General features: G+C 35.2%; 1 protein-coding gene across 13 annotated transcripts in view; it reads right to left on the reverse strand.

The window, feature by feature from the left end:
* RBM26 (RNA binding motif protein 26) overlaps positions 1–12391 on the reverse strand; it is a 96950-nt gene that overhangs the window by 11224 nt on the left and 73335 nt on the right. The window lies entirely within an intron of this gene.

The raw sequence follows: 12391 nt of genomic DNA on the forward strand, positions 1-12391 counted from the left end.
TCAAATAATATATCATTGTATATATGTACCACATCTTGTTTAACCCTTTGTTGATGACTGTTTCTACCTTTTAACTACTGTGAATAATGCTACTATGAACACTGGTGTAGAAGTATCTCTTTGAGACCCTGATTTCACTTTCTTCGGGTATATAGCTAAGAGTGAACTGCTGGATTATACGGTAATTCCAATATTAACTTTTTGAGGAACTGCCACGTAGTGTTCCACAACAGCGACACCATTTTACATTTAGACGAGCAATGCACTAGAGTTCCAATTCTCTATATATCATCCTCTCCAACATCTGTTATTTCTTGTTTTGTTTTGTAATTTTGTTAAAATAAGAGCCATCCTTGTGGATGTTAAGTGGTATTTCACTGTGATTTTGATTTGCGTTTCTCTCATGGCTGAGACTGAGCATCTTTTCATATGCTTTTCAGCTGACAAATGAGAATAATTTGTAACTGTAAAATATCACATATTTTCAAATTATATCAACTGATCCCAACTACTATAAAATGCTTGATATATCAATATTAGCAAATATAGTTCAGTGAAGAAAAAAATGTATAACTTTCCTATTGTAAAACACAGTATTTCCTACAAAGCTTATCTAATTGAAAATGATAAAAGTATAAAAGTTAAAGCTTAGGAAATAGTCAAGTCTAAGGGCTTGCTACATTAAGGCCACTTTGGAAATCGTGCATTTAAATTAAGGTAATATGAACTAATATAAACCAATGTTAGCAAACATACTGAAATAATGCATAGTCACAAAAAAACAATAGTATAATCTCAAAATACAGCATAATGTGAAAGGTAGAAACAATTACTAGTTCAATGACATCTTAACATGAGTTGTGTGATAGTTAAGTCTGCAGGTATAAAATTTAAATCTGCTCACATAAATTTCTGATAAATTTAAAATACTTCATGCCTGTTAAAATGCAGCTCAGTAGTTTTTGGCCCATGGCTTCATCACAATGCCATACACAACTGCCATACACAACTAGAATTCTTTCAAAGAATTCAATATGATAATTAAGTTCAAAAACAACTAATTTTTTGAAACTATAATCATTATTTAAAATATGTATCAGTATATGGAATTCCAATCGTTTCATGAAAAATGCCCACTCATTTACTTGTTTTTTCACACAGCTAAAAAAGGCAAAAAACATCACTGACACTTCCTATAACAAGATCTTGACAAAAAGTTCTGATGACCTAATTTTATAAATCTCTACATTCAGCACACACTTTTTCACATTTATAAGGTAAATCTCCAGAGTTTCAATTTTAAAATTATTTACAGGATTTTCAAAGCTCATTTGTAATTAACTTTTTATTAACTTTACTTTATTAGAAACTTTTCCCTATGAAACTGCATAAATTTTGCAATAACTGAGTTCTTGCTTTTTGAACATGCAGATTTATTTAAGATAACTATACATTTCTAAGATGCCAAATTTCATCTACAACTATGTGATTACCAAGAGCACCTGATTAACACATAGGGTGGACTGTATGGTGTGTGAATAAAACCGTTTTAAAAAAAATGCACCTACAACCCACTATTTTAGATTTTAGAACTCCAGAAACTTCATGCCACATGAAATAAGAAATCATAATCCAAAATTATCTCATTCCTAGGAGATAACCACTATTTTATGAAGAGTCTGGAGTAAAGTCCTGCAAACAGTTTTCTCTATGCACATGTATATAAATATATGACATATTTATGGAAACATACTTTACTGATTTTATAGCTTGCTAAATTCTTCATAGATATCTTTCCATATCCACGTGAATGGCTGTCACTTTTTATGAATGGCTATATATATTATATATTTAGCATAATTAAACCAATGTTTTATTCATAAACATGAACAAACTCATGTACTTGTACATCTCGTGTAAATAGGAATAAAATGTTTCTTGACTTTTATCAAGAGCTGGTCTGATTCCATTTTTCTAACTGGCGTTTTATCATATTTATGGCAAAGTATTTTTTCCCCAATTGGATTTTGATTATTTATGGTGCATGTTTTTATTGGAGAGAAATGGGTTGCTGTTCTTTTATCTTCATTTTTGCCATGAAGAAATTTAAAATTTTCATATAGTCAAATTTAATGTTTTCTTTTATAGCTTCTCAATATTATGTCATGCCCAGAAAAGACTTCTATACCCTAAAATTATTTTCAGAAATTTCCTAGCTTTTTAGCTATGTTTTAAACAGTATGAAAGAAAAAAGTATAACTTTGATCCAATTTGAATTCATTTTGATATAAAAAAATAAAATGTAAATAATGTCTTAAATTTTCTAAGCAGCTAGTCGGTTGTTCCAACACTGACTACTGAATAATCTGTTTTATTCCTGACTTTAAAACATCTCCTGAGGCAAAGCTTAGATGGAGAGTATGTAATTTTCTTCATAGGTCTTTGTTTAGTTAACACATCACTGCATATTGGTCAAGAATCTTACTCCAATAAAGAAACCTAAAGATTATATATATATATATATATATATATATATATATATATATACACACACACACACATATATATATATATATCCTTTGTAATCCACTAAAATCCTTATGCAAATTTCTAGTTCTATTTTGCTCTATTATCTGTCTAGTCCATTCCATTTATTATATTAATTTTTTATGTCATAGTAAATTCAGAATCATTTCTTAACCCTTACAGAATACTCTTGATTATTCTGATATTATTTTGTCTTTGTGATTTTTGGAATCTTTCGGCCAAGTCCAGTACCATACTGTTTAAATTACTGTCACATTAAAAATACCATATACTAGATCAGTGGTTTTCTTAATGTACTATAGCAGTACTCCAAAAATTCGTCAAGCATTTCATTTAAGATTATTCACACTCGAAAAACTGAAATTCTTAACTATTTACAAAACTTTAATAAAGAATATCATGTCTAAATATGCTCTATAGGATGCAGGTAAGTACGTGAGTCATGAAGGTGGGAGTTGGGACTAAATACAAAAATAGACAAAATGAAAAAAGAGTGGGGAAATAATCTCAGATGAAGACAAAAGCAAATCTGCTCAACTTAAGTACAACTGAAAATTTAGATGAAAAAGACAATTTCTGAAAAAACTGACATATATTAAACCGAAATAAAAAAATTAAAAATTTAAACAAGCCCGTTCTATAGAATAGTAGCTTTTAAAAAGTTACGTGGTTTTAAAAAAATCATTAGACTCCAACAGTTTCAGTTATTAAACTTTAAAAAAACACAAACAGTTCCAATTCTACCTTCAATTGTCTAAGAGCCCAAGATGAAAACTTTCCAATTATTTTTTATAAAGCCAGTGTGATAGTGACACCCAACGAAACCAGTGTCCGCCAAAATCCACAATACAATCATACTTTTGATAATCCATTTAAAGGGTAATCAATTAAAAAAACTTTCTTTAAATACACTCCAATGATTTATAAAGAAAAATAAAATTAAATGGTATTTATCCCAGAAATGAGCAGAGTTCAATATTAGGAAATAATATAAATAGATGAAAGGGGAAAAAAATTTATCTTTCTATAAATATTCAATACGATAAAATTCATTTCTCATTTAAAATATTAAAAATCTCCAGAGCTTGACTTCCGGAGAAGATGGCGGCTTAGTAAGACACACGGATCTTAGTTCCTCCTCCAGAACACCTACTAGGGGAGTAGAAACGATACAGAACAGCTCCCAAAGCTACGACAGAGATCAAAAAGACAGCGTACGCCATCCTGGAACGGCTGACTGGCTGAGAGAACCCGCTCCGGTGAGACTGCCGAGGGGCGTGGGCTTCACCGGGCGGGGCAGCAAGCGACCGGAGTCACTCCCTTCCCCCTTTCCGGGCCGGCTTGGAGAATTGGACAGGCGGTCCCCTCAAACCGCGGCGGCTGGCGCTCTCACCATGCGCGGCCCCCCGGACCAACTGAGAGAATTGGATCGGATATTCCCAGGCCGTGGAGAACGGTGACGGTGGGGGGTCCCTTCCAAACCCGTGACTCCCCGGGAACGGTGCACTCTCCAGGGCCGAGGCGGCTGGCGCCCTCCCGCCACGCTTGGTGCCCCAGGCCGACTAGGAAATTCGGACGAGTGCTATCCCGGGGTGCGGTGGCCGGCGACCCTCCCCGCGTTCGGACCCCGGGCCGGCTGGTACCCTTCCAAGCCACTTCGGCTGGCGAACCTCCCCGACGGCGAGAGTTTTCCAAAGTTAAAGGACCCACAGCACCTTTTACTGGTGGGACCCGCAGACAAACGTGTGCCACAAGCGCCACCTACTGGGCAGGATGAAAAAAAAAAAAAAACAGAACCCAGAAATTTCACAGAAAAATCTTCCAAACTGTTGGATCCAACACCTAGGGATATCTGTCTAAATGCCCAGATGCCAGCAGAAGATAACGGATCACGCTCAAAAAATTGAAAATATGGCCCAGTCAACGGAATAAACCAATAGTTCAAATGAGATACAAGAGCTGAGACAACTAATTCTGAATATACGAACATAAATGGAAAACCTCTTCAAAAGTGAAATCGATAAATTGAGGGAGGACATGAAGAAGACATGGGCTGAACAAAAAGAAGAAATAGAAAAACTGAAAAAACAAATCACAGAACTTATGGAAGTGAAGGACAAAGTAGAAAAGATGGAAAAAACAATGGATACCTACAATGATAGATTTAAAGAGACAGAAGATAGAATTAGTGATTTGGAGGATGGAACATCTGAATTGCAAAAAGAAACAGAAACTATCGGGAAAAGAATGGAAAATTTTGAACAGGGTATCAGGGAACTCAAGCACAATATGAACCGCACAAATATACGTGTTGTGGGTGCTCCAGAAGGAGAAGAGAAGGGAAAAGGAGGAGAAAAACTAATGGAAGAAATTATCACTGAAAATTTCCCAACTCTTATGAAAGACCTAAAATTACAGATCCAAGCAGTGCAGCGCACCCCAAAGAGATTAGACCCAAACAGTCGTTCTCCAAGACACTTACTAGTTAGAATGTCAGAGGTCAAAGAGAAAGAGAGGATCTTGAAAGCAGCAAGAGAAAAACAATCCATCACATACAAGGGAAACCCAATAAGACTATGTGTAGATTTCTCAGCAGAAACCATGGAGGCTAGAAGACAGTGGGATAATATATTTAAATTACTAAAAGAGAAAAACTGCCAACCAAGACTCCTATATCCAGCAAAATTGTCCTTCAAAAATGAGGGAGAAATCAAAACATTCTCAGACAAAAAGTCACTGAGAGAATTTGTGACCAAGAGACCAGCTCTCCAAGAAATACTAAAGGGAGCACTAGAGTCAGATACGAAAAGACAGAAGAGAAAGGTATGGAGAAGAGTGTAGAAAGAAGGAAAGTCAGATATGATATATATAATAAAAAGGGTAAAATGTTAGAGGAAAATATTATCCAAACAGTAATAACACTAAATGTTAATGGATTGAATTCCCCAATCAAAAGACACAGACTGGCAGAATGGATTAAAAAACAGGATCCTTCTATATGCTGTCTACAGGAAACACATCTTAGACCCAAAGATAAATATAGGTTGAAAGTGAAAGGTTGGGAAAAGATATTTCATGCAAATAACAACCAGAAAAGAGTAGGAGTGGCTATACTAATATCCAACAAGTTAGACTTCAAATGTAAAACAGTTAAAAGAGACAAAGAAGGACACTATATACTAATAAAAGGAACAATTAAACAAGAAGACATAACAATCATAAATATTTACGCACTGAACCAGAATGCTCCAAAATACGTGAGGAATACACTGCAAACACTGAAAAGGGAAATAGACACATATACCATAATAGTTGGAGACTTCAATTCCCCACTCTCATCAATGGATAGAACATCTAGACAGAGGATCAATAAAGAAATAGAGAATCTGAATATTACTATAAATGAGCTAGACTTAACAGACATTTATAGGACATTACATCCCACAACAGCAGGATACACCTTTTTCTCAAGTGCTCATGGATCATTCTCAAAGATAGACCATATGCTGGGTCACAAAGCAAGTCTTAACAAATTTAAAAAGATTGAAATCATACACAACACTTTCTCGGATCATAAAGGAATGAAATGGGAAATCAATAATAGGCGGAGTGCCAGAAAATTCACAAATACGTGGAGGCTCAACAACACACTCTTAAACAACGAGTGTGTCAAAGAAGAAATTGCAAGAGAAATTAGTAAATACCTCAAGGCGAATGAAAATGAAAACACAACATATCAAAACTTATGGGACGCAGCAAAGGCAGTGCTAAGAGGGAAATTTATTGTCCTAAATGCCTATATCAGAAAAGAAGAAAAGGCAAAAATTCAGGAATTAACTGTCCACTTGGAAGAACTGGAGAAAGAACAGCAAACTAATCCCAAAGCAAGCAAAAGGAAAGAAATAACAAAGATCAGAGCAGAAATAAATGAAATTGAAAACATGAAAACAATAGAGAAAATCAATAAGACCAGAAGTTGGTTCTATGAGAAAATCAATAAGATTGATGGGCCCTTATCAAGATTGACAAAAAGAAGAAGAGAGAGGAGGCAAATAAATAAGATCAGAAATGGAAGAGGAGACATAACTACTGACCTCACAGAAATAAAGGAGGTAATAACAGGATACTATGAACAACTTTACGCTAATAAATACAACAATTTAGATGAAATGGACGGGTTCCTGGAAAGACATGAACAACCAACTTTGACTCAAAAAGAAACAGATGACCTCAACAAACCAATCACAAGTAAAGAAATTGAATTAGTCATTCAAAAGCTTCCTAAAAAGAAAAGTCCAGGACCAGATGGCTTCACATTTGAAGTCTACCAAACATTCCAGAAAGAATTAGTACCAACTCTCCTCAAACTCTTCAAAAAAATCGAAGCGGAGGGAAAGCTACCTAATTCATTCTATGAAGCCAACATCACCCTCATACCAAAACCAGGCAAAGATATTACAAAAAAAGAAAACTACAGGCCAATCTCTCTAATGAATATAGATGCAAAAATCCTCAATAAAATTCTAACAAATCGTATCCAACAACACATTAAAAGAATTATACATCACGACCAAGTAGGATTCATCCCAGGTATGCAAGGATGGTTCAACATAAGAAAATCAATTAATGTAATACACCATATCAACAAATCAAAGCAGAAAAACCACATGATCATCTCAATTGATGCAGAGAAGGCATTTGACAAGATTCAACATCCTTTCCTGTTGAAAACACTTCAAAAGATAGGAATACAAGGGAACTTCCTTAAAATGATAGAGGGAATATATGAAAAACCCACAGCTAATATCATCCTCAATGGGGAAAAATTGAAAACTTTCCCCCTAAGATCAGGAACAAGACAAGGATGTCCACTATCACCACTATTATTCAACATTGTGTTGGAGGTTCTACCAGAGCAATTAGACAAGAAAAAGAAATACAAGGCATCAAAATTGGAAAGGAAGAAGTAAAACTATCACTGTTTGCAGACGATATGATACTATACGTCGAAAACCCGGAAAAATCCACAACGAAACTACTAGAGCTAATAAAGCAGTACAGCAAAGTAGCAGGTTACAAGATCAACATTCAAAAATCTGTAGCATTTCTATACACTAGTAATGAACAAGCGGAGGGGGAAATCAAGAAACGAATCCCAGTTACAACTGCAACTAAAAGAATAAAATACCTAGGAATAAATTTAACTAAAGAGACAAAAAACCTATATAAAGAAAACTACAAAAAACTGTTAAAAGAAATCACAGAAGACCTAAATAGATGGAAGGGCATACCGTGTTCATGGATTGGAAGACTAAATATAGTAAGATGTCAATCCTACCTAAATTGATCTACAGATTCAATGCAATACCAATCAAAATCCCAACAACTTATTTTTCAGAAATAGAAAAACCAATAAGCAAATTTATCTGGAAGGGCAGTGTGCCCCGAATTGCTAAAAACATCTTGAGGAAAAATAATGAAGCTGGAGGTCTCGCGCTGCCTGACTTTAAGGCATATTATGAAGCCACAGTGGTCAAAACAGCATGGTATTGGCATAAAGATAGATATATCGACCAATGGAATCGAATAGAGTGCTCAGATATAGACCCTCTCATCTATGGACATTTGATCTTTGATAAGGCAGTCAAGCCAACTCACCTGGGACAGAACAGTCTCTTCAATAAATGGTGCCTAGAGAACTGGATATCCATATGCAAAAGAATGAAAGAAGACCCATCTCTCACACCCTATACAAAAGTTAACTCAAAATGGATCAAAGATCTAAACATTAGGTCTAAGACCATAAAACAGTTAGAGGAAAATGTTGGGAGATATCTTATGAAACTTACAATTGGAGGCGGTTTTATGGACCTTAAACCTAAAGCAAGAGCACTGAAGAAGGAAATAAATAAATGTGAACTCCTCAAAATTAAACACTTTTGTGCATCAAAGAACTTCATCAAGAAAGTAGAAAGACAGCCTACACAGTGGGAGACAATATTTGGAAACGACATATCAGATAAAGGCCTAGTATCCAGAATTTATAAAGAGATTGTTCATCTCAACAACAAAAAGACAGCCAACCCAATTACAAAATGGGAAAAAGACTTGAACAGACACCTATCAGAAGAGGAAATACAAATGGCCAAAGGCACATGAAGAGATGCTCAATGTCCCTGGCCATTAGAGAAATGCAAATCAAAACCACAATGAGATATCATCTCACACCCACCAGAATGGCCATTATCAACAAAACAGAAAATGACAAGTGCTGGAGAGGATGCGGAGAAAGAGGCACACTTATCCACTGTTGGTGGGAATGTCAAAGGGTGCAACCACTGTGGAAGGCAGTTTGGCGGTTCCTCAAAAAGCTGAATAGAGAATTGCCATACGACCCAGTAATACCATTGCTGGGTATCTACTCAAAGGACTTAAGGGCAAAGACACAAATGGACATTTGCACACCAATGTTTATAGCAGCGTTATTTACAATTGCAAAGAGATGGAAACAGCCAAAATGTCCATCAACAGAGGAGTGGCTATACAAACTGTGGTATATATATACGATGGAATATTATGCAGCTTTAAGACAGGATAAACTTATGAAGCATGTAATAACATGGATGGACCTAGAGAACATTATGCTGAGTGAGTCTAGCCAAAAACTAAAGGACAAATACTGTATGGTCCCACTGATGTAAACCGACATTTGAGAATAAACTTGGAATATGTCATTGGTAACAGAGTCCAGCAGGAGTTAGAAACGGGGTAAGATAATGGGCAATTGGAGCTGAAGGGATACAGATTGTGCAACAGGACTAGATCCAAAAACTCAAAAATGGACAGCACAATAATACCTAATTGTAAAGTAATCATGTTACAACACTGAATGAAGCTGCATATGAGCTATAATTTTTGGTTTTTGTTTTTTTGTTTGTTTGTTTGTTTTTTGTTTTTTTGTCTGTCTGGTTGTCTTTTTTTTTTTTTACTATTGTTATTACTTTTATTTTTTTTTCTCTATATTAACATTCTATATCTTTTTCTGTTGTGTTGCTAGTTCTTCTAAACCGATGCAAATGTACTAAGAAACAATGATCATGCATCTATGTGATGACGTTAAGAATTACTGATTGCATATGTAGAATGGTATGATTTCTAAATGTTGGGTTAATTTCTTTTTTTTATTTTTTTCCGTTAATTAATAAAAAAAAAAAAAATCTCCAGAGCTTCTAATAAAGAGGAACAGTTTGTATTTCTGGAAGGTTACACATACATGCACATATACATACAAATATATGTATTTGTGTGTATTTATAAACTTTAATAAAATAAGTCTACTTCCAGAAATACATAAAAATTATGGGAGAATTGTCCTCTTAATAATACTAGATCTTTCTACAAAACATCATCTTTCAAATTCTTCAATTGTTTTAAATAATTTATAAAAATCGGGAAAAATGTAAATGCTGGTAAGGCAATTGATAATATTTAGGAAATATTAATGATTTTCAGGAAATTAAATATGTTTACCTCCTGATTTCTCAGAGTCATTTAGGTTGTGATTCTAAATGGAGTATATAGGATGCAGCTTTTCACAAACTTATTTGACAAGAAAATCCTTGTTTATAACCGCATAGTGCTTGCAGAACCAGCATTCTGCAAAACAGAGTCGGGAAAACTGCCCAGAGGTATAGATAATTACAGAAGAATTTGAACCTCCTGTCCTAGTGTATTTAGTAATGATAATGATAGAACTAATGTATAAAAGAAGGCGAAAAGCAAGTTTATTAATATCTGTAATAACCACATTATACAGTGTTTAGGCAGGAGGAGTTACATTAAATTACCAGCTATAAAAAAAAACACATAAAATCTAATTTTTAGGACTTACAAGGAAAGATTTTCATTCTATTAACTCTTGAGTTCAAGTCTCATGGTCATTTTCTCACAAGCTTCACAACTGGATTTACTAATTCTGGTTGGTAGCACAGTGCAAATGACTGAGCAGTACTTAACTATTAAATGAAGCAGTAAAAATAAACCAAAAAACTCTGCCATGTACACGATTACTCTCAAATCTACTTTTACACATTTTTCTTGCTATGAATTTACTATTTACTCAGTCCTATCAACTTCTGACTGTTCATTCTGTACTATCCTCTAGGAACCCAATTCAGTGCTTCTAACTCAGGTCTAAAGAGTTAAGAGTTTTAAAACATTTTACTCTGTCTTGTTTCTATTCAGTTTCATTGATTTACCAAACATTCTTCATTCTGAAAAAAAAGCACAATATTAATGATAGCTAACATTAAGATTGTTCCAGGCACTATTCTAAGTAACTGAAAGGTTTTGAATGAGTAAATCTTAACAACTACTAGGAGTTGGGGGAAGGGAGTCAAAAAATGGATCCACTTCACTTTCAAATACATTATCACCTTTGACATCATGGGCTTTCCAGACTGTTGGTTGTGAGTTATCAGATTTGATAGAGTTTTCTACTTTAGCATATTTCTCCACATCTACTTCAGAAAGTACAGCCAAAATTACACGGACTCTTTCCGCATAGTTACACAATTTCCTGCTTTAGAAATTTTGAGGTCATAATGTTGACTTGCTTTTCTTTTCTTTTTTGTAGGAAATCAAGTAACCTTAGCTGAGGTGGAAGTGGACAATGAGAGAGATCCTACTGTTGATTCAGAGAGGATCTAGACTATCTCTTCAAACACTGTTTCATCAGTTGCATGTTCATCTTCTGCTTGTTACAGAGAAGCCTGTTCACAGACTGTGGGTCACGGCCACACAAGGGTCCAGACAGAGTGGTTCAGCTGTAGTGAAGATCAGTTGGATCTCAAGCAAAAGTCTGCCCTCCTGAGTGCATTAAGGGTCATCACTTATTACTGAATGTACATGACAGATTAAAGGCTGCATTGTTGGGCATAAAAGAATATGCCTACTTTGGTAACCAGATTTCATGTTACTAAGCTGCCTATACCATACTGCTATGACTAAGGCACACTGAAAAATATTAATCTGAGATTTTTCTAGGAGAGCAATCAAAATAGGAGGTAATTCCTCTGCATCCAAGTATTTAAGCAACTCTCCTTCATAAGGCAGCCAAATGGTCTCAGAATTTGATCCATTTCTCCCCTAAGCATTAGAAACTATTCCTCATTTCCTGGGTGCAGGTTGACTACTATACATGACAATGTCTCTTGCATAACAAGCTTCTTTACATTTTTTAACTTCTTAACACCAGGTCTTTTTCACATTCTTCAATATATAAGTCATAAAATTTTTGAAACATAGATTTTCTTGCGCTAGTTAAATATTTTCTTTTCGGAGGTCTCTGTAGGGCACTTTCAATGAAATCCATACTCTGAACCATCTAGAGACAGCTCTAAACCTTACAGCACTGTGGTATAAAATAGAGGTCCAAAAAGAAGAGAAAATGTATGTGCACTGTTGGTGAAAGTCACATCTTTAATATCAATCTCATAAAACTGTGCGGCCACCGCGATGGAATGACATGCCAGCTCATATCCGCCCCTCAGCCTTTCCCTGGGCCTGTCCTAAGGCTCCTAACTCTTGACTGATGCAGCCAGAGGCGGTGAGTGGCGTGGCGGCAGTTCAATCTTGCAAGGCCAGTAGTCCAGGCACAGAGGAGCTGTTTTTCGGAAGGCAAGGGGTCCTGATTATTATTTTTTAGTCCTTATAATTATTAAATCTCTTTCCTAGGGAAAATTTCTCACTGTTCAGCCATATCTGAATGTCTCAATTACCTAATTCCCATACATTTGCCTTGAAATTCTATGCATCTAAAATTACAGTAATAAAGATAAATTTA

The sequence above is a fragment of the Tamandua tetradactyla genome, chromosome 4 (genome assembly GCF_023851605.1).
Source record: "Tamandua tetradactyla isolate mTamTet1 chromosome 4, mTamTet1.pri, whole genome shotgun sequence".
NCBI classification, from domain to species: domain Eukaryota; kingdom Metazoa; phylum Chordata; class Mammalia; order Pilosa; family Myrmecophagidae; genus Tamandua; species Tamandua tetradactyla.